The following is a 20,394-nucleotide window of genomic DNA, read 5'->3' as shown; positions in this document are numbered from 1 at the left end:
CTCATATTTCCCCCCTCTCCTCCAATCTCCATGCTTCACCTGAGTCCTGTGTCTGAAGATCAAACCTTCTGTTCAGCTCTGGCCATTCCAAGAGGAACATTTGAAATTCCCCTGGTTCATTGAATTTCCATCTTTTTCCCTGGAAGAGGACATTCAGCATTGTTGGGTAGTTCATTCTTGGCTGCATTCTAAGCTCTTTTGCCTGCAGTATATTGTATTCCAAGCCCTACCAGCTTCCAATGTGGTTTCTGCTAAGTCTTGTGTGATCCTGACTGCAATTCCACGATGTTTGAACTGTGTCCTTCTGGCTGCTTGTAATATTTTCTCTTTGACTTGGGAGTTCTGGAGCTTGGCTTTGATATTCCTAGGGGTTGGTTTTTTGGGATCTCTTTCTCAGTGGGGGATTGGTGGATTCTCTCCATTTCTATTTTGCCCTCTGCTTCTAGAATATCAGGGCAATTTTCCTGTAGTAATTCTTTGAAAATGATGTCAAGGCTCTTTTCCTGATCATGACTTTCAGGTATTCCGATAATTTTTAAATTATCTTTCCTAACTCTGTTTTCCATATCAGTTGTTTTTTCAATGAGATATTTCACATTTCTTCGAATTTTTCATTTTTTTTGGTTTTGAAGTATTGATTCCTGATTTCTGGTAAATTCATTAATCTTCCTGAATTCTATTCTTTGTCTGAAGGATTTGTTCTCCTCAGAGAGTTTTCTTATCTCTTTTTCCATCTGGCCAATTTTGCTTTTTAAAGCATTCTTCCCCTCAATAACTTTTTGAACTGTTTTATCCATTTGACCTAAGCTGGTTTTTAGCATGCTATTTTCTTCAGCATTTTTTTGGATTTCCTTGACTAAGTTGCTGACTTCATTTTCATGTTTTTCCTGCATCTCTCTCCTTTCTTTTCCCAGTTTTTCTTCCAACTCCCTCATTTGATTTTCAAAGTCTTTTCTGAGCTCTGTCATAGCCTGAGCCCAATTTCTGTTTTTCATGGGCTCTTTAGAACCTTGTGCTTCCTCATCTTCAGACTGAGTATTTTGATCCTTCTTAGGCTTATTTGCAAAATATTTCTCAATACTCTTCCTTTTGTTTCTCTGCTTGCTCATTTTCCCAGCCTGGGTCTGGTTTTGGGGTGTTTTCTGAACTTTTGGGACATTCCCACAAGGGTCTCAGTGTGTGAGGCTCTATCCTCCCTCCTGGTCTGTGAATGACCATAAGCACCCCCCTCTGCCACGGGACTGAGGTTGGGGGGAGGCCCTGCTGTTCTATGGGGGTCCTAGACTGTGATCAGGATCTGAATGTGGTCAGATCCCCAGAGTCCTGTTCCAGAGGCAGAGGACAGAGCTCTGCAGTCTCTCTTCACTCCCCTCCCTCAGCTCAATGGGCTCATGCCCTGGAGGCTCCTGCTTACAGGCTCAGCCTGCTTCTGTTTCTGGATCTGGGCTGGGGGTGGCTGTGCTGCTCTCTGTGTGCCCTGAGGGCTGGGCTCCATGTGCTTGCTCTGGCAGAGGTCCCCCGCTGTTCCCCCACTTTGTGCCCAGTGTTTCTCAGGGTGCAGCTCCAGAGACTCCTCCGCTGCTGTGAGCCATGGCTCCCAGCGCCCTGGGGCTGCCTCCGGGAGGCTGATGTTCTTTGGCTCTGTCAGGCCACCCCTCTGGCAGGTCGCCTCTCTGACCCCAGGGAGCAGAGCCTTTCTGCTCATTTCCAGGTTACCTTGAGTAGGAGAACTGCCTCACTGGGTCCCTTTGTGGGTTCTGTCTCTGGAAAGTTTAGTTAGAGTCCTTAGCTTATGAGTTCCATCAGAGAGCTCCCAAAACTCGATCCCTTCATGTCACCATCTTGGCTCCCCAGCATATTCTTTCAAGGGGAAAAATGGGTATCCAATTAAATAGAATACTTTCAAACTTAACTGATAAAAACACCACAACTAAACAGAAAATTTGATCTTCAAATCTAAGACTCGTTAGATATATAAAAAGCAAATGGAAGAAAAAAGTTAGGCAATGAGGCTCAATTGTCCATATCCTTTCACATGAAGCCTCTACTTATAATTCTTGAGTACTGTGTTTCTCCTAAGGGGAGTGAAAGGTATACACTTGGTCAGAGGGAGTGGGTAGAATTTGACTGTTATAAAACTTTGAACTCTTGAGGGTTGTATTAATACTGGTACAGTTAGGGAGATTGTACTTCAAAAGAGGGGATGAGTATAAATTGATTTGATGCAAGAATTCTTATGATTCTCGAGAACTGAACTTATATCACAAAAGTTGAAAGGTGTATACCTTGCCAGAAAGTGTGGGTATAAGACAGATTAGGAAATGGGAATAACAATTAGGACATATAAAATAGGGATTGTGTAGAAAGAGGTAAGGCATAAGATGATAAATAATACTACATGAAAAGGCACAATAGACCTAATATAGAAGGAAAGAAGGAAGAGAGAACTGACTTCAGTTTGCTCTCAACAGATGTGGTTCAAATCTGAAATATCATATATTCCCAGCTGGGTCTAGAAGTTTATGCTACAGGGAAGGGGGGAAGGGTTTATTTAACTGTCTTATTTTCTCTTCTGTTAATCTGGGTAATTTTTTTGAATCTTTATCTAATTCACCTAGATTCTCAAATTATTGACCTACATTTTGTTGATCTGAATTTTTACATTAATTTTCTCTTCATTGGTAGCGATTTCACCCTTTTCACTTTTTGATACTGACAATTTAGTTTCCTTCTTCCTTTAACCAGATTATCCTATGATTTATCTATTTTATTGTTTGTTAATAAACCATGTTCAATAAGTGCCTTACTTTCAATTTAATTTTTTTTGTTTTTGTTTTTTGAAAGGCAGTGGGGTTAAGTGACTTTCCCAAGGTCACATAGCTAGGTAATTATTAAGTGTCTGAGACTGGATTTTAACTCAGGTTCTTCTGACTCCAGGGTCAGTGCTGTATTCACTGTGCCACCTAGTTGCCCTCTACTTTCAAGTTTATTCATTTCTCCTTTGATTCCAGAATTAAGTTGATATTTAATTGGAAATTTTTAATTTGTTCTTTTTTTCTACCATTTTGGTTGCATCCCCAAAACATTGAATTCTATGTTACTTATTCCTCCTCACCAGTGTTTTGCTTTTGCCTGCTGCATTTCTCAATCTGTACTTGCTTTAATCAAGCCACTTCCCTCTTCTTCTCCTTTTCCCTATTTTATTCCCCTTTTACTTTTAGTTTTCTCCTCTCGTTTATCACATCCTTCGTACAATTTCATCCTTTCCCTCCCCCATCCACTGTGACACCTAGTTGCTAAAGAGCTCTATGGGAGCTAGATGAACCTGTTAGTCAGGAGGCAATAACCTCAAAAAGGAAGAGAATCATTTAACAGAGAAGTCTTAGAATATGATTTCTTAAAGAGCAGCATTTCATTTCATAGTAGAATATTATGTGTAAATAATTTATTGGAATCTAATTACAACTAACTATATTATATATTGAAAAATACATTTCAACTGATGCCAGAGGGATTTTATACCAACCTCCTCTGCTGGGTTATTCATTTTATGAGTTTATATACTGACATAAAACTACTATCAAAAAAACAAACAAAATTATTTCTTTTCTCTTGAAGGTACTTGGTGTGACATTCCCATATCTCCTCTCATAAGCATATTAGAATAAAGAGTTTATTAGATAAGGTAGTCTTTTTGTAAAAAACAAGAGAAGTCTTAAAACAGATAAATATTTGGAAAGAAGGGCATCAGGAGGAGAGAGCTGGATGAGTAGAGATGTTAAATGAGGTCAACAACTGGGGCAATGGATTGAGATGGAGCCCACCAACTTCATAAGACCTCTCTCCTTGGCAGGGAGGTGGAGAGGATCAAAAAAAAATGAAACAAAACCAAAAGAATGAAAAGCTAGAAGAAATTGTGAAATATCTCATTGGAAAATGAACAGGCCTGAAAAACAGAGTCAAGAGAGATAATTTTCTTACTTCCTCAGGAGATCATTTTTATTTCATTCTGTAATTAAATTAATTAAATTAAAATTAAAAATACACTTTCTTCATTGTTATAGGTTTTGCTATAAAGATAAATATTAGGTGAAAAATCACTTTTACACATCAAATGTTTTATTATTCTCTTCAGTGTTACTATTATTATTACTATTATTATTATCATCACTATTATGAAGTAGCTTAGAGAACCAATTTAACAACAAAAAAAGAGAAGCCGAGGGACATAGTGAATACAGTTTAGGTCTAGAGTCAGGAAGATTCATTTCCCTGAGTTCATATACAGCTTTAGACCCTAAAGGGTTGTGTGACCTTGAGCAAGTAATTTAACCTTATTTGTCTCTGTTTCCTCATCTGTAAAATGAGCTAGAGAAGGAAACAACAACCTACAAGAGCATCTTTGCCAAAAAATAACCCCAAAACCCAAACAGGGTTACAAAGAGTCAGACATAATTGAAAAATTAAGCAACAAGAATTAGTTTTTCCTTACAAGAGTAAATCAACTCCTATGAAATTTTCATCTATAAGGGCCCCTGTCATATCCTTCTCGCTCTTTTCTAGACTATTCTCTTTAATTACGGACAGTTAGATGGAGAAATACATAGAGTACTAGGCCTGAGTCAGGAAAACCTGTGTTCAGATTTCACCTCAGATACTTACTGTGTGACTCTGGACAAATCACTTAACTTCTGTCTCAGGAACAAATGAGATAATGTTTGTAAAATGCATAGGACAGTGTCTGGCACATAATGAGAATATATAAACCTTAGTTTTATATTATTATAATTATAATGATTATTATTATTTTTTTATACTCCTAATCCTCATGTATCATAATCTTACCTTCCTTCATTGTCCTGGTTGACTTCTTCTATCTATTCGGCAGTTTATTCATCATATCATGTGACCCTCAAGAGTTGAGCACAATGTTCCAAATCTGACTTGATAGACTGGAGCCTATCACCTGCTTCACAATTCCTTGTGTGCAATGTGCTGCAGATCCCTCATACCCACCAATGCTTATCTCTATGACTTGGGGTCACATGGCAGGACTTTACAATCTTCCTTATTATATTCCATCTGCTGAAATTCAATCTAATGTTTCAGCTTACAAAAATCTTTATGCCTCCAGACTTTTATCTAGTATGATAGTATTTTCTTTCAGCTTATTTGATTAAAAAAATTTTAAGCAACAGGAAAGCAACTGGAGATCTTTGGGTTGCTTTTCTAAAGATCTTTGAGGAACCCTTTCAAAAAAATTAAGCAGAATTAATTTGGAACATATTTTAGTCTACTCTGCTAGTTTTAGGTCTCCTCATTAATAATAATAGTGACAAGAACAATAAAATTCTTTCCATTTATATGGTACTTTGAAAACATTGAACTTTTCAAAGTTATTTTACACCTATTATGTCATTTTATCATTACAGCAATGCTGTGAGGAAGGTAGTACAAGTATTCGCATTTTCATTTTACAGATAAGGAACATTGTGATAAAAAAAAAAAATCACAGCAGGTAAGATAGATCCTGAACTCAAGACCCTTGGCTCCCCAACCCACTGACTTTTCCTACTTACTTGCTCTGGGCCTCTGATTCATCCTCTCTAAAATCTAGGGATTAGATTAGATGATATGTAAGGTCATTTCCAGGTCTGAAAATGAAGATTCTTCTGTAGTTGTTCTCTCAAATGTGAGTCTGTGACCATATTTATATTCTCCTTTGATCTTAGAGCAATAGAATGACTGAAATAACTCAATTTGAAAGACATAGATTTAATGTTATTGTCATCTTTAGGACAATGAGGAAGATATCCTGGCCAAGAACTTGGAAAGAGAAAGCATTTTTCTCTCAGAGAAACTGAAGGTTTGGGATAGATGTCAACATGATTTGCTTCACAAGGAAAAGCAAATGTCTACAATAGAACAAAACCTAGTCAGCCTCAACTGGGAAACTCAAAGTACCCAGACTCAGCACCAGAGTTTCATTAATTAACTTGCTACTCTTCTAAGCAACACCTTTATTACTGTACAAGCTACAGAGGAAGCTGTGAGAGAAAGGATACGAAAACTCAGTATGAATGAACAGTCTTGGAAATATGTGAGTATGTTGACAGAAAAGTTGTCATTTTAAAATATTCAATTCATAAAGTTTAAGTTGATTCCCAATTTAGGAAATACTTGTGCCTCATTTTAAATTATGTCTATTTCTGTTGTTGAGTTTTCAAAACAGTAAGGCAAACAAAGGAGCAAACATCTATAAAGTAAATTTAACATTTCTCATATCAGGATAGTTCTAATTGTTAAAACCCAGTAATTCTGTTTATATCACTTCTGAGGACATCTCCGCAAGTCACTTGGAAGCATTTCTAGTGACTATGTGATGATACTGTATAGAAAACCAAAAATATAACAATCAAACTTTTTAAAAAGTCAGCACAATTGTTCAGTTTCATCAGAATAGTTGAAATTGTTATAGCAAAAAGCTATTTCTTCTCTTTCTTCACCTCAATTTCATAGAAATATTGTTGTTTATTTTGAATTGAATGTGTGTTGCAGAGTTCCTCTATAAAAAAATCTTTTTTTTTACCCAGTATTCTAGGTCATTTCATTGGGGAGTGTTCTCTGGTGATCTGAAAATTTATTAAATGGTTTCATTATTAGATTGAAATTGAAGTATTATGTTTTCATACATCAGCCTTCCTTTTCTCCTATTCATTTCAACCAATGATCTGTATATACCTCAGATTTCCTTGCAGGAAAGTCTTGAAAGCATAGTGAAATCCATATTTCAATTATAATAATTGGATTTGCAAGTGTGACTTTTAAGGGCAAACATGGGATACACTTTTGTATCTCACTTTTTTAATTTACCTGCAGAAAACCGATGTCCTTCAACAAGCGATTCAATTGCGAACTCAGCAGGTTGAGGAACTTCATCAACTTTATCAAGAGGTTCTATGTCACTCATCCCAAAGTGAAGAAAAGTTTCTGGAGCAAACAAAATCCCTAAAGGTCTTGGAAGGGAAATCTGCCACTGAAGATTTATTTCAAGGAAAATGGAATTTAGACAAAAAGAAAGTAAGAGTTCTAGAAGTATATGGCAAGGAAAAATTAATATTTAAAAATTATATCAATGGCTTCAATTTTAACCAATGTTCATAAAAATAACATTATTATTAGCATTCTAAGGGCCTGGGGGGGAGAATGACAACAAATTGATTGATTCTCATATTCCTGATTTTGTGCAGATGTTAGCAGAAAGCCCACCTTTGACCTTCCTCATTACAAACATATTTGATTTTTAGATGTAATTTTGATTTTTGTAATTTGTAATTTGATGTTTATGTAATTTTAAAAGAAGATCTATAAGATACACTTTTTAATGCTAGAATTTCAGTCCATAATAACAAGTATATGGGAGTATATAATAAGGAGCATTACTGAGTAGAGAGCATTACTGGAGAAATGATGGATTGGCCAATGAGAGCCTATCACTGGAAGGATGCACATTATACTCTGACAGATTCAGTTTCCTTCATGGTTGTTTGCTGAGCCTGGACAAGCCCTGAAGAAAAGAGTAGGGGCCTCCATTAGAAGCAGGTTCTCCCATCTTACCTCTGAGAGATTGTATCAGGTCAAGCACATTGCACAGGCTCCCTAAGGCTCTCATTGGTCAGTTTTCCCTGAGCTCACAGGCTAAAGGGGACACGGCATGCAAATAACTACAAGAGAGTCATTTTCAATGAAGTCACACATTGTTACATGTCATCCACTTTACAGCGTAACTGTTTATGCCATTGGTGAGAGACAGCCTGATGCAGGACTTAGGAGGAGACCTGAATTTGGATTCTGGTTCCATCCTTTGGTTGTTGGGAGACCTTGAGTAAAAAAACTCTCAATACTCAAGTTAATTAAGACACCTGATATTTATGAGACATTAAAACACTATATGAATGTGAAATGTCTTACTGAATTTGAGGAGCACACAGAGTGTTATCACAGCTTTGGGGATGATTTTCTTTATGGAGTGTGAGTATGCCCACTGGCAACACTCGAGCACCATCTGGTGGTCTGGAGTCTCCTAGGGTCTAGTTGTGGGGATTGGATACTCTCCCCAGTCAGGAGTCAGAGTTCCAAGGGTTGGTAGAATACCATTGTGTTGGACTTCAAAGAGAATCTTCAAACTCATATTCAACCTGTTCCTTTATTTCCTCCTTTTCAGAGTATAGCCTGGTCTAATAGAGAGAATCTGAATCCTGCTGGTGACCAGGTAATGATGGGGAGGGAGGGAGGATATGATTTCTCCAGGAATATATTTATGTCTCCCTTGAGGCAAAAGCACATGAGTTCCTTAGGCTCTCAAACAATGCTTGAGAAGAAAGTGCCAGACCCCAAGGTAAAATAGAGGAGAACGAAATATCTGGGTATCATGATTCCCACAATCCATATTTTTAGCAAGAATAGGTGATTTCCTGGCTTTGGTATTGTCTTAATATGAGAAGAGTGCCAAATGCATGGAAGCAGTGGAATCTCCCCCTGAATTTAGGGGAATAAATACTTGAACTTTGACCCCCTGATAGTATTTTGTGTAACTGGTCATAGTAGGTCTATTGTTTAGAATCCACTTCCAAGAGTGAAACCTGAAGTATTACCTTCACTGTGGAGTTTATTTTGGGTCTCTAGGGGTGAAAGGAGAATATTAGAATAGTTCCCTCTCCATAGTTCCAAGTTAATTTCCTCCCTCAGGGTGTCTAAACCACATTGTGTCGACAGTATACAGTCTATACCTGTAATTTCCCCTCCATTCTAGAAGTGTGACACCTCTTCCTTATGGAAAGGAGGAAGAGAGTCAAGGTGAAGATGTTCTCCATTGAAAGAAAAGGAGGGAGGTTATTGGGTGGGATGATTATATCCTATATCCTATCTAGGGAGAGTCCTATCTCTGATTTAGAGAATGGGGTATTAGTAAGGGTGGGAGGAGAATCTAGCCAACATGAGTCAATTCCCACTCTTTTGGTGTGGTTAAGTGTTGGACTTGCATAAATCTGGATAACAATAAGCCTAGAGAAAAGGTGGATCTCATTAGAGGAGGAGAAAAATTGTAGAGCTTGTTTCTGGACTACTGTGAGTCCTTTTTTTGTTTTCTAAGAGGTTGTACAAAGATTCTTCTGTGTCTGAAGTATACATTTCTTATCTTGAGTGCTTTTATTCATATCTGTGGAGAACTAGATGTTTGTTATATTCACCTTTCATACTGAGATTTCCTTGGAACCAATATGAGGAGGAGAAGCAACCTGAGTCTAAGAGAAAGCAACCTGAATCTATGAGAAAATGATTTTTGATATTCCCTAGATTGAATCTAGTCTCTTTAGGCCCAGACAAAGCAAAAGCAACCTGAATCTATGAGAAAATGATTTTTGATATTCCCTAGATTGAATCTAGTCTCTTTAGGCCCAGACAAAGCATGGGCCTCAGATGCATGAGTCTGGGCCTAGTTTGACTCCTTGATTTTGTCTCTATCTTAGTGTCCACTTCACTGACAACAGAAGTAAGAAAAGCATTGTTTCTTTTGTCAGATGAAGTAATTGGAATTAACACTTCATCCCAATCAAGCTAAAGGATGGTTTCATGTTAATGATACCAAAATTTAGATAAATTTTTATAAGTGGAACCAAAAACATCAACAAGAAGTTATGGTGTAGACAGAACTATGACTCTCCAATTAAAAATCACTTAATATACATGTCTGATCTGATCTGCACAATAACCCAGCGGGCTAGGAATTACAAGGATTCTGATTTCCATTTCAGTGTTGAGGAAACCGAGTCTAAGGTAGAAATCTGGGATTCAAAATCCAGGTCATTTTATTCCTTCTCTAGTACTTTATATAGTTTCCTTGTATCTGTTAATGAATTTAACTTTGATTTAAAAAATTGACTTACTAATCAACTATGGCTCCAGTATGGGTAACCCCAGAATCATGAAGTATTTTAAGATTAGTTCCTTTGCTGATGTAGGGAGAAACTCAAAAGGGAAAAAAAAAAAAAAACAAAGTGAAAACTTTGCAGACAGAAGAGTTGGACAAGAAGTTCTGGAATCCAGAGAATGAAAAAAGACAACAGATTCTGTTGGCAGTTGAAAAGAGCTTGCCGAACACAGCAACTCTAAGACTGGAAGAAAAGGTGCAGAAACTTCAGAAAAATCTCAGTGACATGAAACTGTCAAATCAAACCATGAAAACTCAACTAACGAGAGTAAAGTACCTCAAAGTAAGTGAAGTTGTTTCAAAAACTCAGTCAGGATCTTTGCCTCATGATTTCAAAGTCTCTCTATTTCATTTAAGCAAACAGGTTCCCTTTCATCTCTTAATTTAAGGGAAAATTTTCAAATTATTGTTTTTGTCTGCTAAAGTTCTCTCCCAAATATCCCAGTTGTGGGGTCCCCCAAATCAGATTCTACATTAAGCCAATTATTGCCATTTAATTCAGAGGCAGCACCATCCATAGAGGGCTAGACTTGGAGTTAGCAGAATTGTGTTTGAATTACCATGGGAAAGTCTCCTGTCTCAATTCCCTCATCTGTAAAATGGGGCAGCCAGACCTGTACTCTACTTACCTAATAAGTTTTGCTGTGAGATTTAAAGTGGATAACATATATAAATTTCTATATGAATAGTGGCTGCTATTAAACACTTATGGATCAGTTTGCTGTCAACAGCCTGGTCAGATTTTCCCCCTGGTTTCTCTATGTATGGCTAGCACAGATTATAAACTCCTTGAAACCGCGACCTCATTTCATACTTTATGTTGCACTTTTGTCACCAGACAGCAATGCTCTATATTCTTTTTCACTGAGAGTAGACTCAATGACTAATTTTTGTTATTTGTCCAATGAATGATGTCAGTTGTGATTCCAACTGGGATGGACCCATGGATAAAACTCTGATCCTGGAGTAAGGGAAACCTGAGTTCTAATTCACCCTTAGACAAGTTCTAGCTGTGGGATCCCTGGCACTAACTAAACTCTGTGCCAACTCAATGGTAAAAGGGAAATATTATTCAATTATACATTCCAAGTTGGCTGTGAAGATCAAATGAGAACATTTTTATTTTAATTATTATTTTATTTTTCCAATTGCATGTTATGAAAGATTTTCAACATTCATCCACATACATATTTATAAGTTACACAATTTTCTTTTATCCTCCCTTCCCACCCCCTCCCCTCAGAAGCAAACAGTCAAGTGAACATTGTACATGTAATTTGTATTTAACCAGTTTAAAACATTTGTCATTTTCTGTATGAGGAATTAGGACTGAGAGAAAAGAAAGAAAAGCATGGAATATGAAGGAAAAATATAAGAGAAATTTTTATAAAAGGCAAAGTGTTCATTGAGATTCTGTAGTTGTTTTTTGTTCTGTTTTGCTTTTGTTGTCCAAATGTGGATGGTATTGTCCATAACAAGTCTCCCATGGTTGTCTTAGCTCTGCACTGATGAGTGGAGCTCTGTCCATCAAAGTTGATCAATTCACAATGTTCTTAATTTGTAAAATGTTCTCTTGGTTCTGCTCCTTTCACTTCGCATCAGTTCCTATAATTCTTTCCATGCTTAGTTGTACAGTCCAGAATATTTGTACCCTGTTTCTGGACATGTCCACAGATATTTGCTAAACCCCAGGAAAATATCCTGGCCAGACTAGTATAAACAATAGTCACCCTGAACTGACTCAGCCATATGCCACTGGTGGTTCTCTCCTCTGGATCAGAATCCTGAGCCACAGTGCACCTCTGACCAGGAACTGAGAATCTAGGTTGGATTCACAGGGAACTGGCACGCAAATTCAATTCTCAAACTGCTGTGGACTACTTCAAGTCCAACAGTTAGCCACAGCAAAAGAGTGAGCATTGACTTCTGTTGGCTAGATTCTCCTCCCACCATTACTAATACCCCATTCTCTAAATCAGAGATAGGACTCTCCCTAGATAGGATATAGGATATAATGTAGGATATAATCATGCCACCCAATAATCTCCCTCCTTTTCTCTCAATGGAGAACATCTTCACCTTGCCTCTCTTTCTCCTTTCCATAAGGAAGAGGTGTCACACTTCTAGAATCAAGGGGAAATTACAGGTATAGACTGTATAATGACTTCACAATGTACATGTAGGCAAGAGGTGGTGGAGATGAATTGGCCCATTATCTTTCATTCTTTTCTCTTCTCTTCTCCCCTGGAGATATCCAAAGTCTTTCTGAATTTTCTGAATCTATTTGAAAAAGGTCCTCTCCAACTCAGGTGACTTGTTGAGACCTTATCATCTGTTAAAGAAACTGCTTAACATTTTACTCAGATCAAAACAAATGTTTTCATCACAAGACAAGGATATTCTGGAGGTTATTACAATTTACATTTTGCCTTACTGCCATATTGACACACATACTCCACTTTAACAAAATAAACTTCCTTAAGTATTTTACTACAAGAGCAAACTCCCAATGAGAACTATCACATCGCCTAAAGCTTGTAACATATACATTCAACAATCATGCCAAACCTTTGCTCTCATTACAGTAATGACTCAAACATCCTTAACCAAAATGATTTTTCCCAAAAAATATTCCCATATTTTCCTTTTCCTGGTGTACTTATCTGACTCACATTCCTTTCCTTAAACTAGACCTTCAAAATTATCCTAAGAATTTGCCATTCTTCTTCTATCATAAATATACCCTCTAAATAAAAAAAATTAGGGAAACAATTCCTATCTTAACATGTAGGAGATAGCAGGGGTCAGAGACACACAGCTAACCTATCTCTGGCTATTATAGCCAATTCTCCTAAAACTTTTTTTTTTCTGATTTGTTTAGTAACTTTATAAAGGTCCAGGACATTAAAGGAAACTTCCATTATAAGTGTTGAATGTCAGTGTCCAGGCAGAGGTCATGTGGGTAGTTGAATGCCTTAGGCCCGATATATTCTTCCAAGTAAGACATTATCCAAATGTCAGTTTTGAAAAATCAAGTCAAAAGGGTCCAATCTCAGGCTATACTGAGAAGCTGCCCCTTTGACTACATATCTCTGGCTTCTTTAGTCCATTGGCTTCCTTGACTCCAAGAACATGACATTGACCCAGTAGCATTTCCTTTTGCTGACCATCCTGGTATCTGACATAAAAAGAGAAAATGTGTTTAAAAGTCCTGTGATCTAAAACATTTGTTTTACCTAGTTAGAACTTCCGATGAGTACAATTCACAAATTCCAATTTATAGCCTTAATGGGGTCCCAATCAATGAAACCACTCCTTAAAGCTCTGAGTGTTCTCCTTGGGTCTTTGCTAAAACCAGGTATTCTAACTATGGCTGGTCCTACAGGCCTTATTTGCTACCTCTTACTAGAGGCATCCCTTTGTCTGAAATCATATTTACTCTATATCTATAAAAAGATGCTGTATCAAATTCCCCTAGGTTAGGGAACCCTCGTTCTAGCCTGTTGTGTTATACAACAAATAAATGCCTCCGTTGACCAGGAGATTGACTAAGCTAAATATTGTCACATAAAAACTCAAATTATCTTTCTCATATTACATAGGTGCTTTTACTTCTAAGCAAACCACCAATTTTGGAATATATGTATATCTATATCTATCTATATACATACACACACACACACACACACACACACACACACACACACACATATATATATATATATATATATATACATTATATATATACATTATATATATATACAGACACATATACATATCAAAAATATTCCTAATTTGCATTTCTATATAGCTAGAAACTTCCACACATAAACTTGTTTAGCTACTAGCCATCTTTAACATACAAATTACTATTTTTGTTTTGGCAAGGAAACTGGGGTTGAATGATTCTCCCAAGGTCAGACAGCTAGGTAATCATCAAGTTTATGAGGTCTAATTTGAACTCAGGCCCTCCTGTCTCCAGGACCAATGCTCTATTCACTATACAACCAAGCTGCCCCCTAACAAACAAAATTACTTTTCAGAAATCTTTAAATCCTTTAGATCATTTTAGGTGACTTTAAATTTGCAACATGTATTATTAATTCCAGTATAATAAAACAACTATTAAGAATACCACACAAATTACTACCTTGTACCAGCAATCATTCCATTAGTACATTATTCATGAACCCAACAGAGCTATCCCAGAAAGGGTCATAATTTTTGATATTTTCCTTATTGCCCTTGAAGGACAATCATATATTAATCCCAAGTCATAACAATGCAGTATATAAATATCATATATTCACAGGAGCTAACTAAACATTGCAAATATAATCCCTTTGCAGTTACAAAAGAATATGACATAACTGAGAAATACATCTTAGTCATCAGTACGTTATCAGACAGTAGGACTACACAATTGCTATTTGTTCAGAGCCCCCACATCACCTGTCTGCAGTTACCAATAGAAAAGTTCACATTCTTAACTTTTTTAAAATTGAACATACATTGTTAATATATATCAAACATAAAATTCTCATTTAAACATTTCATTTCCCTTAGAACAAGAGCAAAATGTTAACCCTGCTTTCTTTATACTTTTGTCTTCCAGACCTCTTTACCCAGTTCCTCTCTGGATCCAATCTCATACATATGATACATTTAAAACCCCAATGTAATACCACTAAACTTCTAGCACTTTAGTTTGAGTAATTTATACAGAGAATCCAGCATTCACATTCCAAAAACTCCATCCAAAATAAAAATGTAATTGTTAGCATTAGGCTTAGCATTAAAATGAACTAGAGTTTTGTCCCAAAAGAAATCAGTAAATTTCCCTGATAACATAGGTTTTCTTCTTAGTTTTATGAATGTGTGTAGGTATGTATATACATATATATATGCACATACACACACACACACACTTACATATATTTTCTTCTTAGTTAACCTAATACCATTTTACTTTAACGCAAAAGGTGTTTCAATACAGTTTAAAATCCCAAACCAATTTAACAATCTAGGTTATTATTTAATTCCTCCCATTCTGTACAAATTTTGTCAGAATGTAACAAAACTAATAACGTTCTTTTAAAACCCTCACAGTGATTACCAAAACTCCAGTTCAGAAACATGGTGAAAGTCATTACTCTTAGGCCATGTAGCCAGAGTAGAGAAATTCATTAAATATGATGTCCTTTCAATAAATATGCCTCCTAACCCGTGGATTTTATATTCCCTTCCTTTGCAAATCACAAATCGTGCCTGTGGTGTGGTCTCTTTCCTTTTAAGGGCTTCAGTACTTGATGCCTCTTGCCCACCCCAATGGCTGGGTGAGGCACAACTCTCACGGATTTAGTTTAGAGTTCAGGTCTTAACAAGATGGCAGATGGGATCAAGACTGCCTTGCCTCCAGTCTACCATCCCCTTCCCCAAACCACCACCCCCTTCCTCCCTCCCAGGGAGAAAATATGGAATTTTTCCCTGACAGTCATAAGAATAAGAAATCTTCCCTACTATAACTTCTCAATCTTTCCCTTAAAAGTTCTTTCACTCTTCTAACCTGTCCTCAAACCACAATTTTTTCTCTTTAACTCAACACACCAGCACAGCTACCACCTCAGTGAGGGGTGGGCTGAGCTCCAGAAGGGAACACTACAGACTTACTTCCTCCTGCCCTACCTTCTAAAAAAGCTCTCCCATTTTAAAACATAGACTGAGTCCCCAGACCCAGAAATACCTAACACAGACAATTACATAAGACGGGACAAATAACAAATACATATACTCCCTCTGGAACATTGGAAATCACTCACACAGCATTTGGATCCAATCTGCTTCCTTCCTTGGCTTCCAGCTACCAGCCAGTGGCTCCCTTGCTCCTCAAGTGTGGAGGCAGCCTTCCCCATTTAAGATTTCAGGGAAATTCCTGGAGAGGGAACCCAAATGCCCCTCCTTCAGGGCACCCTTTTATTCTCTGGCTTCTCCTTCAGGGAAAATCTCCCACCTGGAGGACTTCTCAGCCAGTCCAGGGTGGTTCTGGCCACTGATGCCACCCTTGCAATCACTCCTTTATGTCACTTCTATCCCCAGACATTTTAATCACTTTCAGCTGCAAGCCAATCTTCCCAGAAATCCCTTGAGATATTTACCCAGGAAAGAACACTAAGAACGTGGACTTGAAATCAATCCATTTGCCTGCATTCTTATCATATGTTCTCCCTGGAAAATATCAGATAAAGAGATTTACATTAATATTGAGGGAAAGCCCCCAAATTGTTATAAATGGCTTATGAACACTTAGTCTGCAGTAATTAAAAAGGTCTTTTTTATTAAGATAACTTGGGGTAACTAGATGGCACAGTGGATAGACCACCAGTTCGGGAGTCAGGAGTTCAGGAGTTCAAATCCAGCCTCAGATGCTAAAGAATTACCTAGCTGTGTGGCCTTGGGCAAGCCAGTTAACCCCATTGCCTTGAAAAAGAAAGAGAGAGAGAGAGAGAGAGAGAGAGAGAGAGAGAGAGAGAGAGAGAGAGAGAGCTTTACAAAATGGCACACCTATCAAGATAGGAGAGAGGGGCCATTATGATCAATTTTATTGTTCTTTGGGCATAGTTCCATATTGCTCATTGGAATGAATGGATTGGTTTAGAACTTCATCAACAGGGCATTAATGTATTAATCTTCCCACAATTTCTCCAACATTAATCATTTTCCTTTTTTGTCATTTTAGTCAATTTGATTGTGAGGTGGTTCCTCATAGTTGTTTTAAGTTGCATTCGTAAATGAGACAATTTTTACAAAGTACTTAGTTAGCTCAGAGCCTTGCTCTTAGTAAATACTAAGAAATATTTGTTCCCATCGCCTTTTATTTATTTTCTTTTTAAATATTAATGCCAGAATCATAATCATTCTCTTCCTACCCCACAGGACAAAACCATTGAAAAACTAGAGAAATATTTACAAAAGGTTGAAACAATTAAAGAGAAAGCATCTAAAAAAAAAAAACAACATTAAACTACACTGAGCCAGAAGCCAGAGAGGACAAAGAAAGGGCCTATCAGATGCTGAAAGCTGTTACTAATGAGCTATATATGCTATATATGGTAAAGAATACTTGAAGAAGTAGTAAAACCAGCAAGACAGGTACTTTCCCCCCATACTTTCTAACAAGAACCTTTCTATAAAAGGAATGTCTAAAGGATTAGTCACAATTTAGCATTGTGATTAAAAATCAGTTCCTCATATTTGTTGCTTAGGGAATTATAGTCTCATTCAATTACTGTGGAAATTTTTATTTTTCAAGGATTCTTTATCTCTTATATGGCAGTTTACTAAAAAAAAACTGTTCTTTCTTAGTTTTAAAAAGTCTCCACAAATTGTTGTATCTTCAGATATATTCCTTAATATCTAATTCAATATTTTTAGACATCTACTGACAATAGTCTGTACCAATAGTTTTTACTTGAGTAAATACAAAAGCAATGAAATTAAGTCAATTTTATATTAAAATATTTCATGATACTCAGTACTCTGCCTATGCACTCATTATGCCTAGTATTATTCAATTTAACAAATATTAATCAACTACTTTATATAGTCACACTGCATTTTATTAGGAGGATATAAGGCAGCTGGGTGGCAGAGAGAGTTCTGAGCCTGAAATCATGACTTATCTCCTGAGCTCAAATCTTGCCCCAGATAATTATTAGCTAGCTGTGTGATCCTGAGCAAATCACTTAATCCTGTTTGTCTCAGTTCCTTCTCTGTAAAATAAGCTGGAGAAGGAAATGGAAATCCCAGATGGTGTAATGAACAGTTGGACATGACTAAAATGACTGAACAACAGTGGGGCATAGCATTGTAGATAGATGAGCAAATATAAGGTAATTTGAAGGGGGAGTGTGCATTAACAAATGGGTTTTGTTAGAGGAAAGGGTTTTGTAAGAGAGAAGCAAAAAGGAACTTGAAGATTTTTGAGAAAAGAAATGATAGACATAGTGATAGCCTTAGGAAGACTTATTTTGTGAACTATGTCAAGGATAGATTGGAAGAGGCAAAAAATAGAAGCCAGGGAACTAATTAAGACAGTCTTACAGTATTGGAGAAGAGGAGGTTAGTGATTGCATGAATATAGAGAAGAAGATGTAAAACAAATTTTGAGGCTAGGCTCAACAATACTTGGCAAAGGATGGGAATTCAATTGTTTGTGTTTCATATAGCTCCTTCTAGATTGCACACTCCAGGAGGAGGTTCTATACAGGGGTTCCAAAAATCTAAATAGCTTTGAGATTTTGCAACTTATTCTCAGCAGTGCAATGCAAGACAATGCCAAAGGACTTGTGATGAAAAAGTGCTATTTACCTCCAGAGAAAGAACTTTATGGAATCTGAATGCAGATCGAAGCATATTATTTTCCACCTTATTTTTTTCATGGTTTTTTTCCCCCTTTAGGTCTGTGTTTTTATTTACAACATTACTAATATGGTAATATGTTTTGCCTCATTGAACATATATGAACATATATATCAAGTTGCTTATCATCTCAAGGAGGGAAGAGGTAAGGGAAGAAGTGAGGAGGTAAAATTTGGAAGTCAAATTTTAAAAAATGAGCATAAAATATTGCCCTTATATGTAACTAGGAAAAAAATATCATGTTAAAAGATGAGTCTTTTTATACTATTTTTATTATTAAAACATTAAACTGCCATAAGACTTTTTGGAGAGAGTATATTTACTACAGCAAAAAATTCTACTATTGGGCATAGAGTAAAGATGCCTAATGAGTTTTGAATTTGACTTTAAGAAATATAACATATATATATATATATATATATATATATATATATATATATGCAATATCATTTTAAGGAGACTTAATACCAGAAAAGAACACTTTTTGAGGAACTTGTTTACAAGCTGGTATGATGTTCTATGTTACCATTGTTCATAAAAAAGTGTCTCTCTTGTGCAGTTGCCTTGAATGAATATCAAAAATCCTGTGCCACTGATTCCAATTTTTCTTTTCTTTTTTTTTGCGTGACTTTTCCCTCTTGTAGCTCTTAGATTTTAGAGAATCTGTTATGAAGATGATGGGTTTTAACATCAAAATTCCAGACAAGGAAATCATTAATCAACTTAAACTCATAATAGAAGCTTATGAAATTTCTTTAATTACATCTAACAGCAGATCAAAGGTTCTTGGTGATTGTAAGACTGGCCAAGGGAATGAATGATATAAAAGACATTTGAGTTATTTTTTCTTCACTGTCATCAGCAAGTCCAAACATTGCAGACTGTTTTCTGTAAGGGTTTGAATATAAGACCTGTGGAAGCTGACTGGGGAATAAATAAAATATATTTGGCGTTTTCCACTTTTCTATTCTGTCATGTTTGTCACTGGATATCACCCCCCCACTCTTTTCCTTATTTCGCCCTTTCACCTCGTTTCTCTCTACTTTTGCTAAGACTTATTCTTGACTTGTTATCCATAATTTATTTGAGATAGTCTGAACCTGAGATTTCATCAGGGAGGAAAGTCCACTGATGCATATAAACATTTCTGTAATTTATAGCATTGGCTTATATTTATATTTTAGCTTGCAAGTTATTGTCTTAGTGACTTGGGATGCTGACAGATTAAAAGGCAAATTCAGAGGGACAAACTCCTTTCTCCAAGGCCAGCTCCTAGTCCACTAAATACACAATGCTATTAAAAGTTGAACATTTTTGGACTTCTGGCCAAGATGGCAGAGAGAAGACAGGCACAGTTCTAAAGTCTCCTGATCTTTTCCCCATCTATCACAGAAAACAAAACTCTTAAAATAAATCTGACCCACAAAACCCACAAAGTAAAGCCAGGAGAACAAACATCTACCTCAGCATTTGTCTCGGGCAGCAGCATTGGCCAAATGGGCACAGAAGGAGGATCAGCCCATGACAAACCCGATTAACAGCTGAAAGACTTCCTTAAAGAAATAAGGAAGGAGCTTAAAATTTGGGAGAGATAATTAATACCTTGCAAGAAGAAAACAAAACTTTAGAAAGTACAATTGGAGAAATACAAAAGGAGAATAAATCTCTCAGGTCATCAATTGGACAAATACAAAATGAGAATAATTCTCTTACCTCCTCAATCAGGCAAATGCCAAAAGAAAATAATTCTCTCAAAACTTCAATTGGTCATGGAAAGCTCTTTGAAAAGTAGAATTGACCAATTGGAAAAGGAGTTGCAAAAATGAAGAAAACTCCTCCCCCAAAAAAAGAATGGAGTCTACAGAAACTAGTGACTCCATGAGACAGCAAGAGGTTGTTAAACAAAATCAAAAATTGAAAGAATAGAAGAAAGTGTAAAATACCTCATCAACAAAACCACTGACCTATAGAATAGATCCAGGACGGGC

The 20,394-nt window shown here is 36.6% G+C and overlaps 1 pseudogene; it reads left to right on the top strand.

The window, feature by feature from the left end:
• Nucleotides 1–5,715: 5,715 nt before the first annotated feature.
• Nucleotides 5,716–19,273, top strand: LOC141504009 (coiled-coil domain-containing protein 170-like; annotated as a pseudogene).
• Nucleotides 19,274–20,394: the final 1,121 nt, after the last annotated feature.

This window comes from Macrotis lagotis, unplaced genomic scaffold, assembly GCF_037893015.1.
Source record: "Macrotis lagotis isolate mMagLag1 unplaced genomic scaffold, bilby.v1.9.chrom.fasta BILBYCTG019, whole genome shotgun sequence".
Classification (NCBI taxonomy): domain Eukaryota; kingdom Metazoa; phylum Chordata; class Mammalia; order Peramelemorphia; family Peramelidae; genus Macrotis; species Macrotis lagotis.
This window is presented reverse-complemented; position numbering and strand designations above follow the sequence as displayed.